This window comes from Lactuca sativa, chromosome 7 (assembly GCF_002870075.4).
Source record: "Lactuca sativa cultivar Salinas chromosome 7, Lsat_Salinas_v11, whole genome shotgun sequence".
In the NCBI taxonomy this organism is placed as follows: domain Eukaryota; kingdom Viridiplantae; phylum Streptophyta; class Magnoliopsida; order Asterales; family Asteraceae; genus Lactuca; species Lactuca sativa.
Genome location: NC_056629.2, coordinates 159,585,374 through 159,599,104, shown reverse-complemented (window position 1 = coordinate 159,599,104; position 13,731 = coordinate 159,585,374). Strand labels below are relative to the sequence as shown.

Here is a 13,731-nt window from a genome sequence, read left to right as displayed (position 1 = left end):
GATAAGGAAAATCACATAGTTACTCTTGCTCGGTGAGATACTAAGATGGTCTCGGTATTTCTCTTGCTTAGTGAAGGAGTTTCAAGTGTTGATTATTCTTGATGGGATTTGGTCTCTTTACTACTTTACCTTGATGAATTGATCACTAAACGCTAAAACAGAAAAACATGGAACTGGAATTGCTTAACTCCCAGGGACCTTTTATTGTAGAAAATATCTCAAAACTACAATCTCTAATAAAGAGTACAAGAACCTAACATCTATATATACTAAACATAATTAAATTAGCATACAAATAGGATTCCTAATAATCAAGACTTTCCTTATAGCTCAAGGTGTTCTAGAATAACTTGGACACCACTCCAAGACTTGGACAACACTCCAAGGAATTGATTCACTTGACCAGAACATGCCTTTGAGACTTATCTATCTCATATATTCACTAACAATCACCCCCTGAATTTCTGACTCGAGGGTAATTCTGGCACGCCAAGCAACGCTCTCATCTCTGCGAACCTTATTCGAGCTAAGGCCTTCGTAAGTGGATCTGCACGTTGCTTGTCTACCGAAACTTGTTCAACTGTCACTTGTTTGTTTCCCACACGCTCACGAATGAAGTGGAATCGAGTGTGGATGTGTTTGCTTCTTCCATGAAATACATGATTCTTTGACATTGTAATTATTATTTTGTTGTCTATTCAGATCAGCACCTTCTGTTTCTTTATTCCTGTCAACTCAGCTTACAACTCCCTTAACCAAACTGCATGACACATAGCTGTAGTAGCTACCATGAACTTAGCTTCACACGAGGACAAAGCTATTGTATCTTGCTTCTGGGAGCACTAAGTGATTGGTAAGTCACCAAGGTAGAAGACATGCCCTGTTGTACTTCTGCCATCACCAACATATACATTGTGACTGTTATCACTATAACATAGCAAGCTCATATTTTTACTTCGTTTATATACTATCCTAAAAGATATTGTACCATGCAAGTAACAAAGAATTTTTTTTAATAACGTGCGCATGATATTCTCCTGGACTTTGCATATAACGACTAACTACTCCAACCAAATATGCTAAATTTGGACCTGTATACAAAAGATATCGCAAGCAACCCACTAGTTTTCAATATTGGGTAGCTCCAACTTCATGCTCATTTTCAACGTTAGACAATTTTAGTCCTGGCTCCATAGGACATTGAGCTGGATTACAATCTTCCATACCAGCTTCTTTTAGAATTTTCATGGAATAACTCTCTTGCTTTACCTTTACACAACCATTTTCTTGCAATACTTCAATACCCAAGTAGCAAGTTAGTTCACCAAGGTCGGACATTTCAAACTGCAATGTCATCAATTTCTTGAATTGGTTTATGAACTCTAGACTTGTTCCAATCAGGAATAAATCATCTACATAAACTGCAACCATTATATATTATCCATTTGAAATCTCTCTATAAACCGCATTTTCTTGCATGCAATGTTGAAAACCCATATTTTTCAACATATTATTAAGTTTCAAATTCCAAGCTCTAGGAGATTGTCGAAGACAGTATCAAGTTTTTGCCAATTTGTAGATTTTTATTTCTTCACCTTTCTTCACGAAACCTTCCGGTTGGCTAACGTACATTTTTCTTTTTAAAATCTCCATATAAAAATGTTGTTTTTACGTTCAAGTGATGAATCTTCCATCCGTTTCTGGCCGCGAGATCAATCAATAATCTTATTGTCTCGAGTCAAGCTACTGCCACAAATACTTCATCAAAATCAATTCCTTTCTCTTATGCATAGCCTTTATCCACTAGACGCACTTTGTACCTCGTAATTGATCCATTTTTATTTCTTTTGATTTTATACAACCATCTTAATCCGATAGGTTTAGCTTCTTTAGGTGGAGGAACTAATTTCCAAGTGTTGTTCTTCTCGATGGAGTCAATTCTGGCCTTCATTGCATCGAGTCTTGTTCGTTTTGGCTTCCTTATAATTCTTTGGTTCTTCATCAAATGTCAACATTAGATGATCCACGTTGAGCTCGTAGTCATTTAATCTTCTTGGCAAAAATGAAGTTCGAGTAGATAGTCGAAGTGGGACAGAATCTGCATCATTATTATCATCAACCGGTTGCGATGGGTTGCTACCAACATGGGAAGTGTCATTGGTTTGGTCGGTTTGGGCCGGATCAGTGGGTTGTCGCTTTCAGTTACAGTTGGGCTCGAACCACCATTAAATTTGGTTGCTTGATCACTACTCCATAAGACCGCAAATGTACCCGGTCCATTTCCATCTTGATTTTCGGGTTCATTACTCTATTACCATGTTTTATTTTCATCACAAATTTCATAGGAACTTATAATGATTTTATTTTCCTGCAGATTATATAACCGTTATCCTCCCGAATTAGGTTCCTTTTCCAAAATATACCAACGGACGGGACCTATCATCGAGCTTCTTTAAATGTTTTGAGACTACTCTTTCATATGCAACACAACCAAATAATTTCAAGTCTTCAAGCTTAATTTGGCTTTTCACCATAAAATTTATCGAATGGTGTAGCACCTATGAATGCTCAAGTAGGTGTACGATTTATGATGAATGTTGCATGATGTACCGCTTCACCCCAAAAGTAGTTTGGAATAAAGAAATGGAAATTGGAAAAAAGAAAGGAGGAGAACGATGAGTACCATTGGCTGACAAAAAATATAGATGAAATTGAAATTGCAGCCGAGTCGAGAGCTCTCACTGATTTTAAAAGAGATGAAAGGCAAAATTAGAAAAAACGGGTGATGGAGATCGAGACAATTATGAGGATGGACCTAAAGCAAAAATCTCGTGTGAAATGGGATATTGATGGGGACGAAAATACCTCCTTTTTCCATGGAATTATATACGAGAATAAAAGAAAATCAAGCATTATGGGGATATTTGTCGGCGGTTCTTGGGTTATTGACACGGTGACCATAAAAAGTGAAGTATTTAATTTCTCTAACAAATTTGATGAACTTGTTTTTGATAGGCTAAAGCTTATTAGTGATCGTTTCAAAAAATTGACGTTGATTGAAAAGGGTGCTCTTGAGGCCCCGTTCACGATGGAAGAAATACAGAATGTTATTTGGTGTTGTGGAAGTGAGAAGGCTCCGGGGCCGGATGGGTACACTTTTAAATTCTTTAAAAAGTATTGGGAGGTGCTTAAAGATGATTTTTTTAGATTCGTCAAATTCTTTGAAGTGTCCGGATCCTTTAACAAGGGGTGTAGCTCATCTTTTGTATCCCTCATTCCTAAAGTTAATGACCCAATTTCTTTAAGGGAATATAGGCCAATTAATTTAATTGGATCATTATATAAAGTGATTTCTAAGCTTCTTTCCTTGCGACTCAAGCTTGTGATGGATATCATCATAAACCCCGAGCAGTCAACTTATGTTAGTGGTAGAAGCATTCTTGATGGGCCTCTCATTATGAATGAGCTTTACTCATGGGAGAAGATGGTGAAAAAGAAATCCCTGTTTTTTAAAGTTGACTTTGGCAAGGCTTTTGACTCTTTAAACTTGGGATTTCTTGATTCGATTTTAACGAAAATGAACTTTGGGGAGAAATGGAGGAGATGGATTATGGGATGTCTCAAAGCGAGTATGGCTTCGATTTTGGTCAACGGTTCCCCAAATTTGATTTCAAGAAGGGAGTTAGCCAAGGAGACCCTTTGGCTCCTTTCTTATTTATTATCACTATGGAAGGTCTACATGTTTCTATGGAAGCGACTTGTGATCAACATCATTTTAGTGGTATATCTCTCCCCAATAATGGGCCTAATTTATTGCATCTTATATACGCGAATGACGTTATTTTTATGGGTGAGTGGTCCGAGATGAATTTCATTAATCTTAATCGGCTTCTTAGGTGCTTCTATCAAGCATCTGGTCTTAAAGTAAGTATATCGAAAAGAAAAGTGTACGATGTGGGGGTGGATAAAGTGGAGGCTGATAAGCTTGCTAGCTTCTTGAATTGTGAGCCTGCTTCTTTCCCTTTTATGTATCTAGGCCTCCCGATTGGTGTTAACATGAAACTCGGGAAGAGCTAGAATGTGATTGTTGAGAAGTTTAAAAATAAGTTGAATAATTGGAAAGCTAGCACCCTTTCCTTTGGTTGGAGGCTTACTCTTGTGAGATCGGTATTAAATAGCCTCCCTCTCTATTACTTTGCTTTGTTTCAAGCTCCAAATAAGGTGATTTCTTTGCTTGAGTCTATTAGGAGACGATTTTTTATGGGGTGGTAGTTTGGATAAAAAGAAAATAGGTTGGGTGTCCTGGAGTATGTTGGTTAAGCCTAAGAATAAAGGTGGTCTTAGAGTGGGTTGCTTGAACTCGCTAAATCTCTCGTTGCTTGCTAAGTGGTGGTGGAGAATGAAATCCGATAAAAATGAGTTGTGGTTTAGGTTTATCAAAGCAATGCACAAACTTCACCTGGTAGACGGGAAGCCTTTGGTGAAGAAGACTATCCCAGGGGTATAGCTAAGTATTTCAAATTTAAATTCTGATTTTGAAAAGCTTGGTGTTTCTCTTAATAGTCTCTTTGGTAGGGTGGTGGGTATGGGGAATAAAACAGTTTTTTGGAAGGATTGTTGGTGTGATGTGATTCCTTTAAAGAAAAAGTTTCCTAATGTTTATGTTATTGATGTCAATAAGGATTGCTTGGTCTCGGATAGAATCATTTTAGGGGCTGACTTGGTGCCTCATTTCTTAGGAGATTGGAGCAAGAGCATACGGAGGGGTCGAGAAACTAGACAATTGGATGGAATTTTAAATTTAGTTGTTAATTATAACTTATCAGGTGTTGATGACAAGTGGAGACGGTTAGGAGATAGCTCTGGGGAGTTTTCGGCCAAGTCCTTGAGGACCATCATAACAGATCGAGTTGAAGCGAATATTGATTACGATTTCTCTTGGATTAGTTGGGTCTCTCTCAAAGTCAACTGCTTCGTTTGGAGGTTATTAAAAAATAAAATCCCTCTCATGGTGAATCTAAGTCGTAGAGGCATTCATGTGAGTTCATCCACCTGTTGCTTCTATAATCAAAAAGATGAAGATATTGATCATATGTTTTTTAGCTGCGAATATGCTGCTGTGGTGTGGAATTGGCTCAGCTCTTGGGCTTCTTTTTTGCCTTCGGTTCCTAACAACCTTTCAGAATTTGAGTCTATGTTAAAAGCTCCCGTACCTGTAAGAATTTGGCGTTCCTTAGAAGTTCATTGTTGTATTCGGCTCTCTCATTACTTTGGAAGGCGAGAAATAGGGGGTTGTTTAGCAAATATGGGATTCCCTCCTTGAAGAAGGCGGATGAGATTCAAGTGACCACTTTTAATTGGATCAAACATATGTCAAAATTGGTTTCGTTACATTGGTCTATGTGGATATGTAATCCTATTTTAAATTGTTTTCTGTAATGTTTCTAGCTTCTTGCTAGTTTTTATTTTTATTTATTTATTTATTTATTTATTTTTTGTGTGTGTTAATATATGTTGCTATTCTAAAGAAAAAAAGTAATTTGGTCAATAGGTTTGGTTGATCGATCTTTCATGGGGAATTAGGCATGCATACATTAATCAAGGCTAAGTAAATTGGTCAATTGGTTTGGTTGATCGATTCCTCATGGGGAATAAGGAATGCATACATTGTTACTCTCCTATTTAATGTTTGATTAAGGCAAACCAAACCGTATACGTGTACACGCTCGATATTTTTATATTTAACGTTTATATCATATTATATTTGTGTTCGACGTTATTTTCTTTTTATATTAATATGTGAAATAAATTAAGCATACATTGTTACTTTCCTATAACAAAAATAATAGTTCTTTTTACTCATTCGTCTACGTGTTGAGATATATGTTTATAAAATTGTGAGTGGATAACACTTGCATGCATATAATATATTGATAAAGTGTTAGGCTCAATTTAATATATTGATAAAGTGTTAAGTTAATTTTGTTTTGACGTACAAATTCCATGCATTTTCTGCATCACATGTTCAATCTTGATAATTGAGATATTACTTGATTTTATATGCCCCTTCAATGTACCAAAAGCCATATACATGCTACTTCGTTCTTCTCACTTTCTTAATCGACACACACACACACACACACCACACACACACACACTATACACGCACATATATAGTCTTATATGTATATATATAGATACACATTCATACAACGGTCAAAGAAAAACAAAGATGGTTGGGAAATTGGAAATATGGATGAAAGTATTGTCGGTGGGTTTTGAGTTTGTACTGGAGTTCTTTGAAGCTTTCAAGATTGTAATTCATGAAACAACCCCACGAAGCATTTCTTTCTCTCCTTCAACACCTTACATTGGTCTTCTTCCTTAAACAAATTTTGTGTAATTCTTTTATTTGATTTCGTTCATAGATTCTTGTTTTTTTGGTTGTGAAGTCAATACACGAGTCATACACCGAATTATACTCTTGATGGAGTATCTTTTGTATACGGGATATATATAAAGGTTAGTTATAGTTTTCATGAACTGTATGTGTTATTATGATCTTGATTTTTGATTGAAGTATTGTAAATTGAAGTGATCCTTTAATCAAGATTGAGATGGTGTATCATTTTTATACCATTAAGCTGATTTCTTTGATAGTATTGCTTTTATTATGCTTTTTTGTTTATAGATTTATATACATATAATCATAGTTTAATGATGATATGTATCTTTTACAAATTTGTAGGTTCTCTTATTTTTATTTCTTTTAGATGTCTAAATGGTAGGTGGACTACACATATCAAATGGGCATTTGGTCTAGTGGTATGATTCTCGCTTAGGGTGCGAGAGGTCCCGAGTTCAATTCTCGGAATGCCCCTTTTTAGTTATTTTTTATTTAAAACTGGCACAAGTTTTCAACTTGGTCCTTCTATTTTACTCAAAGTACCAGCTTTGCTCCGATTTTTTAATTCCAAAACAAATTGTAAAGTTAAGGACAAATATTGGTCCTTGTATTTTACTAATAATGGCAAGTTTGGTCCGATTTTTCAAATACAAAACAAAATGCAAACCTACGGACAACTTCAGGAGGATTTCAATTTGTAATTTTGAGTAAAGTATCGAGACCAAATTTGCTTTTCCTTTTGATTTTCTTGATATATCACACTAATAGTTTATTTTGTCATGCAACTTTTTTTTTTTTTTTTATATATGAAATTGTATAGAATAAATATACACTAAGATGAGGACTTGAGGGGATTAAAGATGATAATAATGATAGTAAAATACAAAAAAAAAATATCATTTAACTTCTGTTGACTAATATTGTTAGCATGATAGAATTATGTGAGACGAAACATAATTCTTGATTGGCCAAAATTGCGTACATTTCAACCAATTTCAGGGCATTTCCAACTTTAATTATAGAATCACATGATTGCCATTATTTTCTTGAATGTTTGATTGATTACTCGTTTAATTTCAGCGAATTTGCATCAATTTTAATTTTTTGAAAGTTTGGCAACACAAGCCAAATTTGGATTCATCCTATAAAAAGGGCTTTTTGTAAGCCCTTTCAAGTCATATTGGAGATGATACTTTTATAGAAGACCTCTAACATGTGATAACCTCGGATATGTGTAATGTAGATCATATACATGTGAATAAAAGATAGAAAAGTTGATACTAATACAAGAATAATTAATAATACTAAATTATAAATGACAAAGTTAAATAGATAAATATCTAAATACATATAAAGTTTACCTCATTGAGGTTGAAACAACAAGGTATGCCAAATAGTAAGACCATCTTAAATTCTAGTCAATATTGAATCTACTGGCACGTAGATTCCAACAAACTGAATCTACTTTCTCTTGTATTAATTTTTCAACAATTGATCGACTGTCAGCAATAGGATAACAAAAAATAACTAACCACACCTAGATAGTTAGAATAAATCGGGTCGAATTCACATAGAATTTGTGGTTAAACCTTGTATTGAAGTGGTAAATTAAAAAACTACTAATTACAATTATTATGAAATAGATTTCAGGTAAGAATTGATTAAATTGTTGAGAATTTAATATTACACGAATTTTAAACAAAAAATTATTAGTAGAACAAACAAGATTACTTTTGCATAGTTGCTCATATGATCATAATTCATATATTTATCTTCCCTTTGATTAGAATTTAATTACACAAATAATTAAAGTTAACCAACATGTAATGTATAATTTTGGGCAAATAATATGTTTAGCCAGCTAATTTTCTTACTCTCAACGTCTACTTGGATTAGGAACAACGAGTGTTTTAGCAATATTATATCGTATAATTACCTATTACAATGTTAAACATTTAATATTACAAGTTCATAGTAATATATGTTGATTCAACCGTTGCCTTAATTCTTAAACTACTTGAACTCGTACGACTACTGAATTGACAATACCATGTCTTAGTTAGAATACCAAACACATAAATAAAACCCAATTCTAATTATTATTAACGAATGATTACTTGAAAAATAAAACCATAACAAAATTTGATTCGAATAAAAGTAATAATCAAAATACATTCATCCTAACATCCTACAACGTTTCCAAAAGTTATTCTAATGAGTTTAGACTTCAATCTTTACTTGTTAAACACATAAACTCAGGAAATTAGTAATATCCAATATAAAACCAACAAACAAATGAAAAAAATATATATAAAAACTAATGATGTCTAATACTTCGGAAAACTTGAAACAAATGAACCTTGTGAATTAAGTAATGTAATTCTAGAACTTGGGGAAGATGATGATGCTTCGACAAAATGATGATCTTCAACGAGGGAAAGACATTGAAATTGACTATTCGGAACCTTGAACTTGGAAAATAAGTGAAGAAAAAGGGTTTGAAAGAACTTTGGAAGTGATTTGAGACCTCCAAAGCGAGAGACTATGGCAAGGAGTTCTCTTGAATTGTTTGTGGAAGTCTCTATTTATAAATGAGTGAAAAAAATGATTTTAAGAGTTCAAAACTTCGCCACCGTCCTAGGAGGCGTCCTAACGCCTATTTTAGACATACATTTACGACATTATCTAATTATTTTATGTTATGGATTTATATTATTTGGAACAAAATGTTCTTATAAAGTTTTGAATTATTATTTTGTAGGTAAAAAGTACATGTTGATGAAATTGAACCGGAAACGGGCTAAAATGGAGCTAAACTGATGAGCTTGAAACAAAACAAAAAAAAGGCTTGCTAAATTATAATTGGCTCATGGACCCCTTTTCAATATTTCGGGGATATATGATGACATATAATTTCGATTAAGGAGATTCAAGATGTTCTGGAAACTTGACAAAATTTCGGACAACTTGTGTGTGAGGGCATTTTTTTTGCTAAATCTGTTTGTAGCATGTCCAAAATCGGCCTTGAAATGGACCATTAAAGTTGGACAAAAATTTCCTCCAAGTCACTTATTCCCCAAGAACCACTTGCCTTATCTTTATTTGCTTAATCCTTGAGCCACCATTAGTTTCTTAATTCCAATCCAACACTAACATTTCATATTAAATACACCTCCACAATTCAACTATAAATACCATCATTCCACCCTTTTGAGATATCTGATAATTCCATTCGTTTCTACAATAATAAACCAAAAAACTATGATTTTGAGAGTCTAGAAGGCGGCCAGAGGCCTTTAAGCTGATATGTGTGAAAATCTGAAGGATTCGAGAGCTGATTCATGACAATAATCATTCTGTTTGTTGTTCCGACCACAAATAGTATTCCAATTGTGTTCCTACTGTTTTTACTTTCTGAATTTAGGTGTTAAATTTTTTTGCTTTCGTATGGAGTAGATGAATCTCAAAACTATGTGTTGATTTCAATAACACGAATTTTATTAGTTTGGTTATTAATTTTGTTTGATTGATCGCATCAGCTATCATATTAAAGTAATGATTTCTATTACCTATTGCTGAGTTATGTGTAGTTTAGATGACCAATCTGATTACATTAACTTGACTCATAACTGTTTTATGATTATAAACTATTAGGACTAGAGATCGAACAAATCTTAGGGGTAAGTAATACTAATTGGTTATTTTGACTGTGTTAAAAGAGTTTAGGTATCCATTCTATGCTTCGATTGATTGTCATGATCATTGATGAGAAATCACTAAGTCATATCTTTAATATTCTGAATATATTAAATTAATTATATGTTCACTAAATACTGATAATTGTATTAGTTGTTCATTAGTTATTGGTACTACGAAATCCGATCAAGATAACTAGTCACACTAGAATTCGGTAACCAACTAATAAATCCATTGCACTATTAATGAATTTAACCATCATTTTGAGATGTAATCCAATATGAACCAAAGTACCTGAAGTGATTCGTTTCCAATCAGTTTATTTACTTCATTAGTAATTGATTACTTGAGATTTATAATAAAACCCCCATTTTTATTGTTTTATGTTATTTTGTATAACCTATAATTAAAAATTAAAATATTAATTCACTACCGTCCCCTTGAGTTTAACACCCTTACTTATCAAACTATATTATACTCGATCAGCTTCACTACCTGTAAGGTGTGTTTTAGATGTGATAGACTGAGATTTATAAAGAAAAAACTAGTGCATTAAAATACACATTACGTCCCTAAGATGCTTACTCCCTAGACATTTTTTTATGGAACATGACGTCCCAAAAATGAATGATATACTCCCCAAACGTGATGACCATCACAATTGGTGTAACACCTTGATCTAGGTATTTTTCCATTTATATCCCTTAGAATGAAATTTGTTGCAAAATTGGTCCCGTTTTCACTTAATGAAAAACGTGTGGTTTCTCGCGTACGCTGGGCGTACTCTTATGTGCGTAGGGCATACATGGCAAAAGTGCAAACCCGAATTTTTAGGGGTTTGAGCACTATTTAAGTATCATTAACTTCTCAAGTGCTTTTCCTTCACCAGTCTCCATCTCCTAATTCGTCCCTAACAAACCCTGATCTTTTGTGTGAGCCTTTTTAGCTTGAAAGTGCATTTTTTATGTTCTTGAAGGAAGAAGAAGGTATGGAAACCATCTCGGAAGCTCAAGGCATCTTAGATCTAGAAGTGTTTCACCCTTAAGCATCATTTAGAGGTATAAAGTCTAAAACTTGATGAGTTATTTGCTTAGATCTTGTTAGCCTAGTGTTTGTGTTCATTTTTGGTCCCATAAGCTTGGTGTTCATGAGTATGGATTACTCTAACTAGAAGAGTTGTCCTTTCAGATGTTTTTAGGTGTTAGGAACCATAAAAATTTGATCTTGGTCCTTCTATTCCTTCCATGCACGAGTTATGATGTCTTAATCGATTATTAAGTTAGGGTTTTAGCTTTTGGACATTTTCTAGACATGGAAAGTCATAAAGGTGGAAACTTTATGACTTAGAATGATGTTTTGGGTCTAGATCTGAAATAGGGTGAAAGGTCTTTAAGAAATAAGCACTTAATGATAAAGAGTTGGTCCAGATAGAGTACGTCGGGCATACCAAGTAGTTCATTATGCATACTGGGTTGAAGCCCCGATAAGTGCTTAGGTCGCTACTACGCCCAACGTCGTAGCTGAGTACGTGGGGCGTACTCAACCAGCTTGACTTTCCTTGAATTTTTGACTTTTTGACTTTGACCTTTGACACGGGGTTTGACAAAGTTTGACCTAGGGGCATTTAGGTATTTTGAGCTATTATTTAAGTTTAGGTCACTATTTTTCATATAAGTGACCTGTAGAGTTGGCATTTGAAGCAATGTTCTTTTCTGCTATCTTTTTAGACTGTGAGGTGAGTTTCTCCTCACTATACTCATGGATCGAAGGCACCAATGTCAGCCCACTAGGTTATGTATCCTGGTATATAGGATGATGCTATGTTGATTATATGTTAAATTGTTAGATCTGTATGATTGCATGTACCTGCTAGTTATATGTTGATATGTTACATATGTCGACATAGTTTGGTTTGGGTTGAGGTTGCCACTACTAGAAAAAAGGCCTTTTACGACGCTCATTGCGTGTCGTAAAACGCTCAGACGACGCGCAAATGCGTGTCAAGGAAGGCCCTGTCATAAAGAGAGACGACGCGCATTTATGACGCGCATTTACGACGCGCGGTTATGACACGCAATGCGTATCAAGGAAGGCTCTGTCATAAAGGAAGACGACACGCATTTGCGTGTCGTAACCTTACGACGCACGTGTTTATGACACGCAATGCGTATCAAGGAAGCCCCTGTCAAGAAAGGCCTTGTCATAAATGAAGATGACACACATTTTTGCGTATCATAATTTTAAATGTTCTAAAAAAAATATTTATATATTTATTAATTTTTAAATTAAATTTGCATTTAATGTCTCATAATAGAAATAAAATATCATATACAAAAAATACAATCCATTGCATAAAATTTAATGTCATACAATTCTATTTTTTACAATATCTAAATTTGCATCTAATCTACTATCTACATCAAATTCCAACTAAGTAAAGTTGCATCTTGCTTTTCATAATTCTTTAAGACTAATGCTCCAAACAGATGTTATATGGATAAGAAGTTGTACATTGGCCCATCTACTCTGTGTTTCACACTAACAATTGAAATGAAGAATGCAACACTTGCATTTGCAGCATCTTATCTCTTTCGGCTTGAGCTTTCTTTTCCTCTCCTAACTCCAAAGGTATTCGCTTTCATCAACCCTATAAACACAACACAAAATCACTTGTCATTTTCATTCTACTTTTAAAATTAATTCTTATCAGGACATTCTGCTTTTAAACCTACCAATCTAGCAAATTTTTCAAAGAATATAATTTATAATTTTTATGGAAAGTACATTGCTATTTCTTGAATACAAGATGTTACAAATCAAGAAGCTTACATGGACTGCCGACCACCATGAACCTGCAAGACACGAGACATCAAATAAATCAAAATTAAATTTTGATTTTTTTTGCTTTCAGTAACGATTAACATTTAACAAAAAAACAAAAGGTCAACCCACTCCCTTTGCCTTATTCCGACTGACCCACTCCCTGGAAACAAGAAAAAAAACTATCAACCAACATTTTACTTATATTTGAGAGGTTTTCATATTGATTTATTTATTTGTTAATAAAGAGTTTACATACTACACCTATGGTATGGATTAAGTATTCAGGGGAGGATTTACTATCAAGGAAAATGTTGAGGGTAAATTGTTCACATTGGTTTGAGTGATCTGCAATCTCTTTGAATTTGAAAGTATGACTTCGTCTTGAAGCTGCATAAAATAAATATCAATGAATACAAGCTCATAAGTCATAATCACATCTATTATTGTGTGCACATTAAACTAACACTGATTGCTAAAAGAATAAAGGTTTTGACATGTGTTTTGATTAAGAATGTAGTCATATCAAATACCTTTAAGCGCTCAGAAAGATCTTTGAAACCCTTGACAAGTTGGGGCCAAAGGCGTTCACGGTTGGAACTCTCCATATCTTCTAGCTTTCCCATTGCATCTGCCCACATATAATACACCCATTTAGAAGCGTATTATATGTATATATAATTAAACCAATGGAAGTACACATTGTTAACAGAGGCATCCATTTCATTGATGAGGCAGATGAAAAATATATTCAAAAGCAGGAATAAAATGAGTCAATTTGAAATGCTTTTTTCCTATTACAGTTTTCC

General features: G+C 34.1%; 1 non-coding gene across 1 annotated transcript; it reads left to right on the top strand.

The window, feature by feature from the left end:
- The first annotated feature begins 6,808 nt into the window (after nt 1-6,808).
- TRNAP-AGG (transfer RNA proline (anticodon AGG)) lies at nt 6,809-6,880 on the top strand. The gene has a single exon. It is a non-coding gene; the product is annotated as a tRNA-Pro (tRNA).
- Nucleotides 6,881-13,731: the final 6,851 nt, after the last annotated feature.